Genomic DNA, 16,763 nt, shown 5'->3' with positions numbered 1-16,763 from the left:
CCTTCCTGCTGTTCACAGCTCAGCTCACCGTGGGCTGACCATAGGCAGGTGACAGTCCCCTTTCTGGCCTCGGTTCCCCTGTCTGTAAATTGGGGATAATAAGCTCAAGAGCTGTCCCTGCCAGAGCCCAGTGGACGGAAATCCAGCAGCTGCTATGGGAAGCGACCAGCCCAGCATGCCCCGCCCTGCCCAGGAAAGCAGGCCTTCTGCTTGAGGGGACTGGGTGCGCGCTGGGCCTCTGGTCTGCGCGGTCTGCCCGGGGTCTGTCTGGTCTGCGCAGTCTGCCCGGGGTCTGTGAGTGCTTGTGAGTGGGCTTCTCCGGTCTCCAGGTAGGCTGGGTGCCCCTGGCCAGGTGGAGCTCATGGGGGCAAATAGGCTGGGGGTTGGCCTGGCCTCGGGGTGGCACGGTCCAGGTGCTGGAGCGGCCTCACACTGTGGTCTCACATGTGTGTTCCCGGGACAGCAACACTGTGGCTGCAGGGCACAGCCCTGACACCCCCATGCCCCGCCCCCTGTGTCCTACCCACGACCCCTCCCCACTCCCTCCTCCCCGCCTCCACCTCCGCCTCCGCCTCAGCCTCAGCCTGTCTTAGCTCTGCATGGAAGCAGAGCGGGGGTTCCTGAGTCCTGGCGGCCACGATCCCCAGCGCACCCGAGGACCCCAGGAATGCACGGGGCTCAGAGGAGGAAGCCTGGGAGCCTGGCCTGCAGCCCCTACCGCGAGGGGAGGACGAACTTCCTGCTCCCTGGCAGGGCCGCTGCTGGTGGCTGGTGGCCTAGCTCTGGGTTTGGGATGAGGGCTGGGTCATCTCCGGCCCCACGATGCCCTCCCACTCAGGACCGGGCTCTTGGGAGGGGGTTGTGGTCAGCGTGGGCCACTCCAGCTCTGGCTGGCCAGGGAACGTTGTGGAGGCCCCTCCTCCAGCCACCTCCCTGCCCCTGGCTGGGCCCTTTGTGAGTGGGGTCTGCTCGCTGCTGGCGTGTGTTTTGTGTGTACCTGTGTGGGGACTGTGTGCGTGTGTGAGCGTGTGTGTGTGGATATGAATGTGTGTGCATGTCTTATGTGTGTGTGCCTGTGTGTGCATATGTTGCACGTGTGTGTTGCACATGGGTGCGTGGACACATGTAGCTGCTTTGTGCTGTGGTCTGCATGTTTTTTGTGTCTCCCCCAGATTCTCCTTGAAATCCTAACCCCCAAGGCAATGATGTTAGGAGGTGGGGCCTCTGGGGGAATGGCGAAGTTGTGAGGCTGCAGCTCTCCTGAGTGGGATCAGTGTCCTTCTACAAGCGGCTCCAGGGAGGTCCCTTGCCCCTTCCACCACGTGAGGACCCGAGAGAGATGGTGCCGTCTATGAACCAGGAAGTGAGTCCTCTCTGTACGTGGAACGAGCTGGTGCCTTGATATTGAACTTGCAACCTCCAGGGATGAATGTGAGCTCTGCTCTGGGCTCACTGCCTATAGGGAGCCCTGCTTCACAAGGAAGGGTCCCACTGCGTCTGCCATGCATGGCTGCTTCAATCAAAGCTGCTGTCTAACACCACCGGCTCGCCCTTGAGTTCCTCCCTGGGCGAAGCCAAGCACCCTCCTGGACTCAGCCAGTTTTTGCACCTGCCTGCCCGGGCTCATGGGCCAGGGACCCCACCCCGCCACGTCCAGGCCTTGGTGATACAGGACAGAGGTGCCCATGCATGTTGTGCCTGTGGCTGGGTCCCCAGGGGGAAGGTGGCACCCCCAGGCCAGCAGCCTCCTACCCTGAACTCCAGGCAACATCGTCGGCCCCCTGGCACTGCACCTGCACCTGCACCATGGGCAGAGAAGGAGGGAAGGCTGGGAGAGGAGGAGGTTGAATGTCACTGGAGGTTGGCGTCCTTCTACAGCCGTGGGTTTGTGTGCCCCTTCGTTCATTCATGCAACCATCCAAGACCCATTTCCTGGCCGCCCACCTGGCCCTGTCCAGGCACTGGGCACATGGATGGCCAAGAACATGACTCACACATTTAGGGGACTTTTGGCTGTGAGAATCGGGCCCACAGAGGGCACTGTCCGAGCCTCAGTTTACTTGTCTCTTGCAGGGCTGATGAGGGTGAAAGGGAATCCTCTCCTGGTACCACTCACCTGTTCATTCATTCAGCCAATGTGTGTTGAATCGTGATCAGCCAGGAGCTGGGGGGTGTGATGGATGCCCAGGCACCGGCACCCGGGCTCACAGGAAGCATCGCAGAATGAGACAACAAGCCCTCAACACGCTGCTGGCAAACCGTGGCCAGGTTTCAGCTTGGGGGCTGCTCCATCGCCCCATTATACAGCTGAGGAATGAGGCCCCAAGTGTGTGTGTGGCCTCCCAGCCCTGGCAGCCACCCCCACCTGCACCTGAGGGGCTGGGGCTGCTGGGCCTGGGGAGGGGGACCAAGAGGGCTCCTCATGGCCCCCTACGCCTGCTTCCTAGGCCAGATGGGGGCACAAGGCCCCACCCCAGGGGTGAGGCAGCCTTTTATCTCTGAGCTGGGAGGGGTGGGAGATAAGCTTCAAAGGCATCTCGCTGTAAAACGCACCTTTAAAAGCCGGCCCTGCTGCCTGGTATTTGTGTTACTGGAGTGATAGATAAAGGGTAGGGTGGGCAGTGCAGTGGCCAAGCCAGGCCAGCCCTGCAGCCCTGGCCCCCAGATAAATGGGTCACCTATTAGCACGGCCCTGCAGGAATGGGGCTGCCTTCTGTGACGACCAGGGCCCATCCCCACCCTCCCTGCAGACAAGCCCTTGCTGGCCTGGCTGGGGGGCATCCTGATGGCTGTGTGCCCACGGGGCCAGGCTGCGCTGGGCAGGAGGGGTGCAGATGTGGGCCCTGCCTGGGCACTTGGGAGGGCAGAGGCTTTCTTGGTGGGGGGAAGGATGAAGCCCCCCCGTTTCCCTCCACATGGTCTCACTGCCAGTCACCCTATTTTATGTTCTCATGATTTTTATTTGTGTAGCTTCATGGGGTTTAAGTACGACGATGCTGCATTGAGACATCGTACTGTGTGGAGTCAGGGCCTTCTGTGCATCCGTCGGGGGTGCAATGCACACAGCACGCCCAAGCAGTCACCCATCCTCCCTTCCCTCCACCCTGCAAGGCCCCGTTGCCGTCCATCCACACTCTGCTCCACGAGCACACGTGACTTAGCTCCCCTTATGAGTGTGAACCTGCAGTATTTGTCTTTCCGTGTCTGAGTTGTTTTGCTTAAGATAACGTAGGCACCCTCTTTTAAAAATTACTTTTTGATAACACAAGAACTGCAAGGATGCCCCCCGCCCCCTCCTGCGAAGCACTAAACCTGACAAATAAGACCAAAGTCTCCTTTTATTGTCGTGTCTCGTCCCCTCCCCAGGTGAGCCACTGCTTGGGGTGAGCATGTTTCCTGCTGGATGCTTCTCTGTGTAAGCACCTGCCTGAGTGTCAGCCCTCTTAAGGTGAACTGCTCAGTGTCATTCGTACATTCACAAGTTTGTGCCGCCATCATCGTGATCTGATTCCAAAACATTTTCATCACCTCCAAGAAAGCCTTGTACCTGGCAGCAGTCACTGTCTCTATGGGTTTGCTTATTCTGGACATTTCATAAAAATAAAATCGAACAGCATTTGGCTCTTCGTGTCTGGCCTTTTTCTCTGAGCATGATATTTTGAAGATTCAGCCGGGCCTCGCTCCTGTTCCTGGCTGAATAATATTCCACCGCACGGCTGGACCACAGTCATCAGCTGACGGACACTTGGTGATCTCACCTTTCCACTGGTGTGAATGACTATGAACATGGGAGTGCAAGATTTTGGTTGAACACTTGTCCTCAATCCTCTCGGGTGTGTATCTAGAGTGGAATTGATGGGGCTTATGGTAACCCTAAGTTTAACTTTCTTTTATTTTTTTGAGACGGAGTTTCTCTCTTGTTGCCCAGGCTGGAGTGCAGTGGCACGATCTCGGCTTACTGCAGCCTCTGCCTCCAGGATTCAAGTGATTCTCCTGTCTCAGCCTCCCGAGCAGCTAAGACTACAGGCATGTGCTACCACACCCAGCTAGTTATTGTATTTTTAGTAGTCAGGCTGGTCTTGAACTCCTGACCTCAGGTAATCTACCTGCCTTGGCCTCCTAAAGTGTTGGGATTACAGGTGTGAGCCAACATGCACAGCCAATGCAGTATGTTTAAGAAGTCTAAATTAATGGGAAAAATTCACAATGAACCAAATATCCAAGTTTTATATAAAGACAGGATTAGGGCGAGGCAGGCGAGTCCCTCACTCTCGGGACTGTGAGAGTGTGGGGTGGAATCGGCTCCAGGGTCCCAAGGTGTGGCTGGAGCATGGGCCTGGCAGGGAGACCTGGGCATGATGCCCGTCTCCGGCCTCTGTCCTGTAAGGGTTTGCCTGTGCCTCCGCCTCATCAGATTGCTCTAAAGATAGGACACAGCGGCACACAGGGCACAGGCTGGGGTGAGTGGGCCCGTCCCTGAGACCTTCATCTGCCACCGAGGTGAGGACAGCCGTCAGCCTCCTCAGAGCTTTAGGGTCTGATCCCTCCTGAACCGGCCCACAGATGCCCACTGGACTGGAGTCCCCCGTGGCTGCTCTCTTCCCTCTCCCAGCCAGCTCTTGGGCATCCAAGCACCCCTCTGCCGGGAAGCCCTCCGCGACTGTAGGTAGGTCAGGGCTTTTTCGCACAGGCCTGTACGATGCACGTCTTGGGTAGAGACTGTGTCGCTCGGGGCCCTTCAGGGTGCCACCTCCTTGAGGCAGGAAGGGTTTGCCCGTTCATTGCTGTCTTGGCCCCTGGCATATGGCGGTACTTCATCAACATTTCCTCCTTTCTTTTTCTCTGAGGCAGGGACTTGCTCTGTTGCTGAGGCTGGAGTGCAGGGGCACAACCACAGCTCGCTGCAGTCTTGAACCCCTGGGCTCAGGCTATCTTCCTACCTCAGCCTCCTGAGTAGCTGGGACCATAGGTACATGCCACCACGCCCGGCTAAATTTAAAAAAATGTTTTGTAGAGATGGGGTCTCACTTTTCTGCCCAAGCTGATCTTGAACTCCTGGGCTCAAGCGATCCTCCCACCTCGGCCTCCCAAAGTGCTGGGATTATAGGTGTGAGCCACCGTGCCTGGCCCCGGTGGGTTGTGTCTTACCCAGGAAACTGAAGCGCTAAGAGGCAAAGCCTACAGGTTCCTCTGAGTGGAGACGAGATGGGCCCTGGTCGGTGAGAACTGGGGAGTGGTTTGGGGAGGGCTATGTTTCCTAAAGAGCCGACAGAACCCTTTTACTCTGGCTAAACTATTTGTGCCTATACCTTTGTTAAAAATTATGGGAACCTGTGGAATGGTGACCCTGTGTGTGGAACTGGGGGGCTGGCTGGGAGGGGTCTTCCCAGGCCAAGTCCTGGTTGGGCTCTTGCCTGGGGTGTGTGGGGTGGAGGCTCCGGGGAGTGGGGCAGAGGTGCCTGGGGGCGAACCAGCGGGTGCCTTGGGCCATTTTGATCTCTGACCTCAGCTTCCTTTTTGAGACAGTGGGGCTGCCTTGGTGCCTCTCTCCTGGAGGGTGTGGGGTTAAATGAGAGGGGCTCTGTGCCAGGGGCCCAGGGCTGTGCCACCCACTGAGGGTCCTAGTGACACTCCTGAGGTGACTTTTATTTTGTCACCATTTTCCAGGGCAGTGCCAGCCTTGGCAGACGGGCCGGACAGAGGCAGGATGACGGCTCAGGCCGGCAGGGGCTGCCACGGGGCAGTGATGGCCACCTCGAGCCTGGCTAGTGCTTCTGGACTTCCTCTCTGCTGACTTTGTCCCCTGGCTAGAAACAGTTGTGGCAGCGCTCCCAGACCGGGCGTCTGCACGGAGTGGCCTCAGCTTCCTTGAGCTGTGGGAATTTAACGAGAGTAAAATGGGACCATAAATCTCTGTCGGTCGGGATAACTTGATCCGTGATTTTAGAGGGCAGGCTGGAGTGGGGACGAGGAGGTGTCTGTGACGGCAGCGATCCCGGACTGAGCTGGGCTGTCAGCCGGCACGTCACAGATAATAAAACTGCGTCGTCCTGCAGCCCACGGAGACTGTGTCAGATCGAGATGTCGTAACCTGTGCCTTGTGGCCAGGAGCCTGGTGTCGGGGAGGCATGGTCCATACATCACAGATCCTGCGCACATCATAAAGATACATTAATGGTCTATGTGTCTTTAAAGAAATACTAATATTGTTGTTTTATGAGAAACCAGAGTTGAAAATATTAAAAGTCAGAATTTTATAGCCTAAAAGAAAGTTAAATGATGAGGATGTGGGAAGGGAGACTGAAGTATCCGTCACTGCCCGGGCCAGAGTCCTGGATGGGGACATGGCGGGGGAGGGGCCGCCCGGCTTTGATGAACCTGGCCGGCTCTGGCAGCCTCTGCGTGAACCTTCGGCTCAGTTAGAAGCTTCCTCCTTGAGAAGGGTTTGGAAAGCCGAGATAGAGGACGAGGGCGTTGGGGTTGTCCAAACAGTTGCAGGGCTCGGCAGTGGGGCACATGGCAGGAACAGAGCCTCCAGGAAGCCCGGGCCCTCCTGTTTTGGGGCACGATCAGGGAGCGTGGATGGGGACACCCAGAGGACTCGGTTTCACCCAAGCCCTTTCCAGAAGGAAATCCTCCCGGTTTGCCACATGCTCCTTGTCAGATGACAATTTCTTCTGGTGCAGGTTTAAATTTTTACGTGACAGATCGGCTTGAATGACCCTTGGAAAAGGAACAAGTGAAGGGGCAGTGGAAGGCACCATGGAAGGCACCACGGATGGCACCGTGGATGGCACCGTGGATGCCTGGGGTGTTAGGGGCGAGGTCCTGGCCTGAGCCATGCAACCACATGTGGGGCCAAGTCCCCCAGACCCAGGGACCAGCTCCTTCCACCCTGGAATCTGTGTGCAGCAGGCGCTGATGAGCGCCTGTGGACGAGGGATGGTCTGACCTGGGCGAATGTGCCTGTGGGTGAGAGATGGACTGATCCCTTTTCTTCCCTGGCTGTGCCCCTTACCCACGGCTGTGCTCCGTGCTGGAGTCAGTGGGGAATTTGGGGCCTGAGGGCTCTTTGCAGCTGTCTCTTGGCCCATTGTGCCTGCGTGAGGACCCGTGGGACACGGGCACACCCAGGGTGAGGATCTGCCAAGGCTTTGCTCGGGTTTTAAGATGCTTAGTGTTAAGGTGAGATTTCCATGAAATAAAATCACTCATTTTAAGGGAGTCAGTTCAGGAGTGTGTAATGCATTCACTCTGTCATGAGCCAGCACCTTGACCTAGTTCCAAAACATTTTCCTGCCCCCAAAAGGAGACCCTGTGCCCACAAGCAGGCCCTCCCCTTCCCTCCCTCAGCCCTGGCGAACTGCCCTGCTTCTGTCCCCAGATCTGCCAGTTGGGTGTTTCGTGTCACTGTATCCACGCCACGTGTGGTCTTTTGTGCGTGGCTTCTTTTCCTGAGCACTGTGCTTTTGAGGTTCACCTCCATGGTAGCTTGTGCCTGTGCTTCGCTCCCGTTAAGATCTGGGCTGCATGGACAGACTGCAGTGATCTGCTCATCTGCTGATGGGCGTCTGGGTGGCCTCCACTTTCGTCTGGGAAGAGGCTGCTGTGGGTGTCCAGGCACACTCCTGCCTTCGGCCCTTTTAGGTATTTTGCTCAGAATTTGAGACACGTTTTCTCTCCCTCAGAGGAGCACCTGTTGAAGAATCATGACCTCTATTGTGCATTTACCTGGCCACGGACATTTTGCTGAAGAATTCACAAGTTCATATAAGGACACACTTCATCTCAAGTGTCCAGTTCAATGAATTTTGACAGATACGGACAGTCGTGTGACTCCAGATCACAATGTAGGATGTTCTGGTTGCCACGGGCTCCTGGGTGCCTCTTCCTAGTGAGTTTCACCCCATGCCCTGCCTTCTATTGCAGGAGATTAATTCTCTTCTAGGATTTTGTATAAATGGAACCACACTGAGGCAGGAGGTGGGACTTAACCCTAGAGACAGGGCTCAAACTCTGGACCAGATTGAAGACTGGCTGAGACAGGGAAGAGGCACCTCTCCATAAGATGCCCACCAGTGCCAGGCCAGTTTACCATTGCCACAGTGACACTTAGGAGTTACTCCCCGTTTCCATGGTGATGACTTGGAAGTACCACCCTTTTTCTAAAAATTCAGAATGCAGGTATGAATATGAGTGCAGCACTGCCTCTGAGTGCACTGCCTATGGGGGAGTCCTGCCTCACAAGGAGGGGTCCCTCTGCTGCTGCTGTGCATGGCTGCTTCAGTCAAAGCTGCTAACACCACCGGCTTACCCTTGAGATCTTTCCTGGGTGAAGCCAAGAACCCTCATAGGCTAAGCCCCAATTCTGGGGCTCACCTGCCCTGCATCACTGCTCTGTGTGGCTCTGATGTCTGCCAGAACAATGGACTGGAGGCCTGTGTGTGCAGCACGTGTGCCTTGTGTGGGTGGCACTCTGCTCACCCATTCACCTGCAATGGCCGTCTGGGTCATTTGCACTTTTTGGCGATTGTGAATGGAGCTGCGATAAACATCCGTGTGCTGGTTTTGCAGGAACTCAGGCGTGGATGGCCAGGCCCTGTGATAAGCATCTGTGTAACTTTACAGGAAACTGCCCATCTGCTTCCCACAGTGGCTGCACCCTTTCATTCCTGCCAGGACACGGGAGAGTTCCAGTTGCTCCACGTCTTTTTCAACACTTGGTATTGTCTGTCTTTTTAATTTTAGCATTTCTTGTTGGTATTTGTTGCAATTTAAAGATCAGAAAATGGGGGCTCAGAGAGGTGAAGTGAACTGTCCAGGCTGCACAGTGGGGAGGGCAGGGTCAGAACCTGCCCATGACCTTTGGACTGTGACCCCACTTCTCAGACAGAGCTGGTCTGTGCTGGCCCCCAAGGCCCCAAACTGACCACAAAGGCCTTCACTTCACACCACGGCCCCATGCCCCACTGCCCCCTAAAGCCCTCAGTGGCCCCCCTGCCTCCAGCTCATCCCTGCCCTTCTCCTGCCCGCTCCAGCCATGCTGGTGCCTTCCTCTCCCCGAGGCCTTTGCACAGCTGCTCCTGCTGCCCCTCTCCCCTGGTTTTATCCTTCCCATGAGCCAGGAACAGCTCACCTTGGCTGGCATATGCCCTCAGCATTCATGCAGAGTGATGCATTTGAAATGACAGCAAGTGGCAGTTGATACCTTTCTGTCCTGAAAAGCGAGACCCAGGAGGGCAGAGACCAGACCTGTCTTGTTGGCCCTGGGGGCTGTGCCTGGCAGCTGGTTGTTGATTTAGGCAGCACGAGTGTGGCTGGGAACACCCTGCCGAGCCTCACCCCGTCTAGAGAGGGGAGGAAGCCAGGGGTCCACCTCCAGAAAAAGGTGCTGGAGGAATTATTAGTGGACACTTCAGCCTTGAGGAGAAGCAAGATAACCAGGACAGCATTTCCGCCCCAAGACTGGAGCTTGTGGGGGGACATCCTGGGAAAGACCCCTCTGAAACTTCAATAGTGCCCCCACAGGGTGGACAGGGACCCCACCTCAAATATGGGCACTGGGGGTCTTCAGGTAGCCTGGATGTTTCCCTGCCCTCCCCAAGGCCATGGGAGGAAGGCCCTGGAGCAGGGGTCGGCCGTCTGCTACTGGGGGCCAGGCAGGTCACTGCGCTCTGCAGGACACTGCCCGGGCTGAGGCTGAGGTCTGCGTGGGGGACACTGCCCGGGCTGAGGCTGAGGTCTGTGTGGGGGACACTGCCCGGGCTGAGGCTGAGGTCTGTGTGGTCCATTACAGTCCACATTGCTTTCCTCAACACGCACAGTTACATAAACGATGATAACACTTCATAAACATTTTTCTAACATGTGGAATGTTTGACATGAATTTCAGCTATTTTAAAATGAATAAACAATTGTCAATGTCCTGGCCGACAGGGAGCAGAAGCCACAGTGCTTTATGGAAGATCAAAGGCAGGAGAAAGATCTCTTCTTTAGAGAAGAGGAAGGGAAAGAGACCCATCCTGTCCCTCTGATGGCAGGGCCTTCGGAGAGCAGCCCTGGGCTCGGGCTGTGGGCGGAAGGGCCAGTGGAGTCCAGAGGCGAGCGCCCCTTCCCGTAGCCACCGACTGCCCGGGGCTCAGCGGGCAGGCAGGGAGCCACCTCAGGACTCACGGGTGAGGGGTGTCGGGCGGGGGCCATATGGGCTTGTGAGCACTGCAAGCTGCCGGGCCCTGGCCAGCTGCCTGCTTCAGAGCCACAGCTGGCGCCGGGGAGCTGGCAGCTGAGCGCCGTCCTTCCAAAGGCGCGTGGCCCATGACCACCGCTGGGGTGTGGAGACACCTGAGTGGAGTCCTCACTGCTGGCCCGGCCCGCGCTGCCTGCTCTCGGCCTCCCTGTGTGTCACGTGATGTTGTGTGCTGGGGTTGGGGGGTGGCTGTGTGAGGCCTGTGAGGACACACGCAAATGGGAGAGGGAGTGTGCGTGGTGTCAGCACGGGGCAGTGGTGCAGAGTGACTGGGCCAGGGGACCCCCACGTCGGACAGCCCTTCTGGAGCAGCAGTGGTGCAGGAGGGCTGCTGGGAGCTGGCAGAGCGTGGCTGGGGACAGCAGGGTCTTGGTGGAAAGGCCCCATTGCTCTTGTGCAGAGAGAGAGGCCACCGCTGTCGCCAGGCTCTGGGGGGTCCTCATGAGGGCTTGGCCCCACCCTTCTGGGATCAGGTGGGGATGTGGCTGGATTCCATTGGAAAATGCGGGTAATTCCACAGGAAAAGCCTGACCTGGGTGGATTCAAGAGATGGTGCTTCCTCGGCCTCTCCTGTTACCCTCTCTCTGGGCGCCACGATGCTGAAAGACACGCAGAGCACAGGGTGCTGGTGAAGCACTGATGTTTACCTGTGCTGTGCTGACAACGGCACACTCAGCTTTTGGCGTGACTCCCTCCCTACTCCAGGCTCACCGCTAGGGAGACGGCTGTTTATCCTTCTATAGAGGAAGATACTGAGGGTCTGAGAGGCACACAGCCGGGAGGTCACTCGTGTCACCAGAAGATATGCTGAAGTTCTAAGCCCTGGCACCTGCGAGTGGTCCCTTGGTCCCCAGTGACCTCGTGTGGGTATAAGGGCTTTGGAGATGTGGTCAAGTTGAGATGAAGTCACGGAGGTCTGACCCACAGGGCGGCGTCCTCATAGGAAGCTCACGTGATCGCGGACCCACAGGGAGCGCCTTGGAGACGAGGCGCAGCCCGGAGTGAGGACGCCCAAGGCTCGCCAGAAGCAAAAAGAGCCTGTAGCAGGGCACCGTGTGCTCCCAGCAGCCCACACTTAAACGTGCATCCCAGCATCTCACAACCCCCCTGGAGCCTGTATTGGGGTGCATTTGTGGCCTGGCCCACACCTTGATGTTGGGGTCCTGGCCTCCATAGCTGGAAGAATGAATTTCTGTTGTAGGCTGCTCATTTTGTGGAGGCCTAGGAACCTGAAACCATCCAGAAAGGCACTCTATAGGCATTTGTGAGAGAATGAGGAAGTGCAGAATCCTTCAGTGTGCTCTCTGCGTCCACCAGCCAGGACTCAGGGCTCCAGGTGAACCTCACAGCCTGGTGCTTCCCAGGTCTTGTTTTGAGGCTCAGCACTGAGCCCACAGGCGCCTTGAGGCTGGGCTTTGGGCTTCTTGCTCCTCATGTCTGGCTCATGAGTTGTTCTCCAGGCCTTTCCTTGCTGGAGGCCACTCCACTGTCCCAGGCCAGTAACTTCCAAGCTATGGGTCGGCCCAGCTCGCCCTGACCTGCTCTCTCTCTCCCTCTCTGCAGGGTGGGATGCCGCTCCTGCTCCACGTCACTGGGCCCTGCCTTCTCCTCCTACCAGCTCTTCCCAGGGTGGCCTCCAAGCAGTTGTTCGGCCAGAATGTGGCTAAGTGCTGTGTGCAGCTGTATCCACCAGCAGGGTCTGGCTTGAGGACCCAGAGCCCTGGCCCCACACCTGTGAGCTGGAACAGCTGCACAGCAGGGCCACAGGCTACTGGGGCTGAGGGTGCAGGCACTGTCAGGCTCCCCCCAGGTCCTTGGACCCCTGTTACTGGGTTGAGGCACGCATGTCTCCACAGCTGTGTGCACTCCAAGCAGCATACCCCTAAGTGCACCTCAGCAGCCACACCTGTGTCTCCAGGAGCCCACACCTGTGCCCTGAGCAGCTCACACCTGAGCAGCCCACACCTTTGCCCTGAGCAGCCCACACCTGAGCAGCCCACACCTGTGCCCTGAGCAGCCCACGCCTGTGTCTCCAGCAGCCACCACCCGTCACTTCTGAGAATTGCTCTAGGAAACCAGAGCCACCTTACCAGGAAGGGCCTGGGAGTTTGTGTCTTCCCATCTGCCCCCCAGGCAGCCCATAACCAATGGCTGAGCAGTGTTGGGGTAACACCCGTTCCCTGCCTCTGAATGGGAGAACCTCTGTGGTGCAATTCATGCTCCAGGGCTCCTCACTGGAGCAGACTGAGGCCGGATGCCTCCGGGACCCCATTCTTGCCCAGCGCTCCCTACCCCGCCCTGCCTGCCTACCCCGCCCTGCCTCCCTCAGCTTTCTCCCGAATGCAGCCTCAATGTGTCACCAGATGCTTGGTCTCAGGCTCTGCTTCTGGAGAACCCGACCCAGCATGACAGATGTCCCAACCTGGGTAGACGCCACTGTGATGGATGAGTGTGCGTTCATTGTGACATTCCCGGAGTTGTGACTGCTTTTTAGTCCCATGCGTTTCCCCGGTCAACAGAGGCTGAGCGCTCAGTGCCCACCCTGTGGGGTCGTCTCCTAGAGCGGCAGCCACATTCTGGAACAGCCTGGCTTTCCTGCTGGGAAATGGGGTGTCCAGGGGTGTGGACTTTGCCTGGTTGGGGAGAGGATCTGCCTTGAGGCAGTGGCTGGTTGCTGATTGAGGGGTGTCCATGTCACCCTGAGGGTTGGGTTCCTCACCAGGGCCCAGAATGTTCTTTTTACAGAATTGACCGCTCCTTCCGTAACCACCCAGGTCTTAGGTGATCCCTCTGGCTCAGGACACCCGTTCCAGCTCCAGACCTCAGTCCAGAGGGAGATGCTGTCAAGGGGATGATGTGGGCGTGGCTGGCCCGTCACCTGTGGTGATGCCGGGGACCCAGGATGAGGGAATGGGGTTACCTCTAGGGGACAAGGGGGACTTGTGCGTCTTTAAGCAATTTTAAGGGTGAGTTTTTTTGGTGTGTGTTTTTAATATTTTGCAAACGATTTTTATAAAAGTAGCTGTCTGGGAGGGAGGCCATGGAGGATGGGAAAGGGCCCAGACTGAGGCTCCTCCAAAGATGCTGGGTGTCGCTGCAGAGCCAGCCCCTGGGAGATGCCAGGTGGAGGATCTGGGGTGGGGCTGGGGGCACAGTAGGAGGCCTCACGGTTTGCAGCGAGCAGAGGCCGAGGGTCCCACCTACCTGGCCTGAGCCCTGCTGTCTGTGCTTGGCTGGGTGTCACTGACTGGTTTGCAAAGTTCCGCGCCCTGTTGGCCAAGGCCGGGGTCAGCTCAGAGTGCACGGGAGAACCTGGGCTCCTAGCAGAGTTCCCAGGCAGAGCCGGAGCGCTCACCCCAGCACAGCGGGCTTTGCATCTGCTGGGCGCTTGTTCTGTTGGGACGCGCCTAGGACCCCTGGGGGTGCCTGGCCCAGGTGTCTGGAGCTGAAGGGGCAACTCTGGGTGCTCTACTCAGCTCTGGCCTACAGAGGGGCTGGCAGCCTTGGGGGTGTCCTGCAGGCTTCAGGGGCTTGGGAGGCTGCTGCAGTCCATATCTGAAGGGCTATTTGGCTCCTTCCCAGTTTGCTCCCCACACAAGGGCCCAGAGCCCTGCCCTCTGCTCCCAGGGTCACCAGCGTCCAGCCTGGTGTGCTGCCCCATCCACAGCATATAGCCCAGGCCCCTCCTCTCCTCCAGCTATTCTTCCTCTCACACCTTTGGGGATCCCTTACCTGAACCCCCCTAGGCCATTGCTCCTGCATCCCCTGGCTGGGTCTTAGCTGGGCCTAGGAAAAGATAGCGCATGCCTCCTCTTCCTTGGGGGTAGGGGTTGGTAGAGCCTTCCCAGCAAGGGCAAGGGCGGTGGAGACACAGAAAACCCTGCCAGGTGCCTTGTGACCCTGAGAGGAGGGGGCGTGCCCTGGGGGACTGGGTGCAGGGAGATCTGCCTGTGAGGCAGCCTACAGGCCAGCCCGGGCCTTCCTCCTCCCTCCACGGAGGATGCCTCCTGAACACCGACGGGCTGTGAGGACTCCACGTGTGTCTCTCTGAGCCACTGCAGCTCCCTGCGGGGCCGGCACCCAGGTAAACCCACTTTGCAGGCGAGCATGTGGGTTCTCAGAGAAGCTGAGTCACTCACTCCAGGGCATGTGGCCACTGGGGCTGAGAGCCAGGGGTGAGTCCAGGCCAGTCTGCTCATGGTCAGCCCTGGGTGATGGTCAGTCAGGGTCAGGGTCAGTCGGTGTCACAGCCAGCCAAGGTCATAATCAGTCAGGGTCGTGGCCAGCCAGGACCAGGGTCAGTTGCGGTCATGGTCAGTCAGGGTCATGGTCAGGGTCCTGGTCAGCTGGCTGGGGTTGAAGCAAGACTTTCAGGTTCTCTCTGGCTATAAGGGCGCTGCAGGCCCCCAGGTGGGTTAGGAAGCCCCACCGTGGCAGAGAGATGTCCCTGGACCCTGGGGTCCAATGCGCTTGCCGTGCAGGTTGAGGAACTGATGCCCAGAGCAGAGATGACCCTGCCTCTCACCAAGTCCCCACTGTGCTGTCGTAGTGAGGCTGGTGGGGCCTTGGTGACACTGGGGCCTCCCATGCCCTGCGGGTTCCTGCATTTGTGCAGGCCAGAGGGGAAAGTGGGGCTAGTAGAATGGCTTGGACACAAGGACACTGCCCAGGAATAACCACATGTCTACTGTGGAAGATTTTAAATCCTGGGAAATAAATACACACCACCAATGGTGAAGAAACAGTCACCCACAGCCGGCCACCCCCAGTTACACTACTAATATTTCCGTTATATGTTTCCATGTGTATACATTTGTCTGTGTATCTATGTGTCTATCTGCCAATCATCTATCTATTGTTGCAGTTATAGTTATTTTCTTCTTCTTCCTTTTATAAAAATGGGGGGTCATCTTGAGCTTCTCCATAAACTTCTTTCTTCACTTTAACAATATTTCATGGGTGCATTCTCTCATTTTTGAATTTCACGCTCTCATTTTTAAAACTGCATAAAGTCGCATGGGATCAATGCGCTGCTCTGGTTCGGCATTGGGCTGTTTTCCCGTTTATCTGGGGGTCTCATAAACAACCCGGAATGAGCAGCTTTGTATGGACATCTCTAGGCACATCTCATCCGAGGTTATGTCTTGGGAATGCTCCTCAGAAGTCGAACCTGTGGGGGCTACGCCGCATCCACTTCTTTCTTCTTAAATGAGACCTTGACTCCCTGGTGATGCTGTGCCCGTTTCTAAGGCTCTTTACACACCGACATCTGCCCTGCGGAAGTCCTCCCCTCAACCCCCGTAGCAGACCCGAGATGGTCTATTTCTACACATTCTCACCAACGCGGGCATCACATCTTTTTCAACTTTGCCAATTGCTGAGTAAAACAGTATCTTATTTTAATTTGGGTTTCTTTTCTTTTCTTTTCTTTTTTTTGAGATGGAGTTTTGCTCTTGTTGCCCAGGCTGGAGTGCAGTGGCGCAGTCTCTGCTCACCACAACCTCTGCCTCCCGGGTTCAAGCAATTCTCCTGCCTCAGCCTCCTGAGTAGGTGGGATTACAGGCATGCGCCACCACGCCCGGCCAATTTATATTATTAGTAGAGACAGGGTTTCTCCATGTTGGTCAGGCTGGTCGCAAACTCCTGACCTCAGGTGATCCACCCACCTCAGCCTCCCAAAGTATTGGGATTACAGGTGTGAACCACGGCACCTGGCCCTTAATTTGGGTTTCTTAGATTACTTGTGAAGTTGACCATTTGTCATATTTATTAGTCACTTATATTTCTTTTTGGGTGAACTGCCTTCACATTGTCTGGTGTCTTTTTTCATGATGAGATTTTCACCTTTTTCTTATTGATTTCTAAGAGCTCTTTATATTTTAAGGCTAATAATACTTTATCATATATGTTGCAAATGTTGTAGCCCATTGATGTTTTCCTTCTCATTTGTTTGTAGTGTTGTGGACAGGAGGGTAAACCTGGATGTGGACATGCCTGTCAATCTTCCCTTCCTCTGACCTCCAAACCGACCCTGAGACTCATGCTGGGGCAAGCTGGGTGTCCTTTGGGATTCCACATTGAGGCCAGTTCTTGAACAGTGCAGATAAATCTGAGTGGGATATTTCTGGTCAACTAAAGGCAGGGCTGGGGGCCGGGGATGAACAGAGGCAGTGCCGGGTGTACAGCAGGTGCTTACACCATCCTTGTTGAATTAAAACACAGCTGGTAGGTGACCAGGAAGGGAGGCGAAAAAGGAAGAGCCATGAGGGAGGTGAGGAGCAATGAGGGAGGTGAGGAGCAATGAGGGAGGTGAGGAGCAATGAGGGAGGTGAGGAGCAATGAGGGACATGAGGAGCAATGAGGGAGGTGAGGAGCAATGGCCCATGACCACAGGTCTTAGGCTGGGGCTGCTGGGGGCTCAGCCCTGCCTGGGCATGGATCTCAGTGTCCAATCTCACCATCTCCACTCACCATCTGGTGAACTCCTACACATCCCTCAGAACCCTGAGTGCTCACT

Source organism: Nomascus leucogenys, chromosome 13 (genome assembly GCF_006542625.1).
Source record: "Nomascus leucogenys isolate Asia chromosome 13, Asia_NLE_v1, whole genome shotgun sequence".
In the NCBI taxonomy this organism is placed as follows: Eukaryota; Metazoa; Chordata; class Mammalia; order Primates; family Hylobatidae; genus Nomascus; species Nomascus leucogenys.
This window is presented reverse-complemented; position numbering follows the sequence as displayed.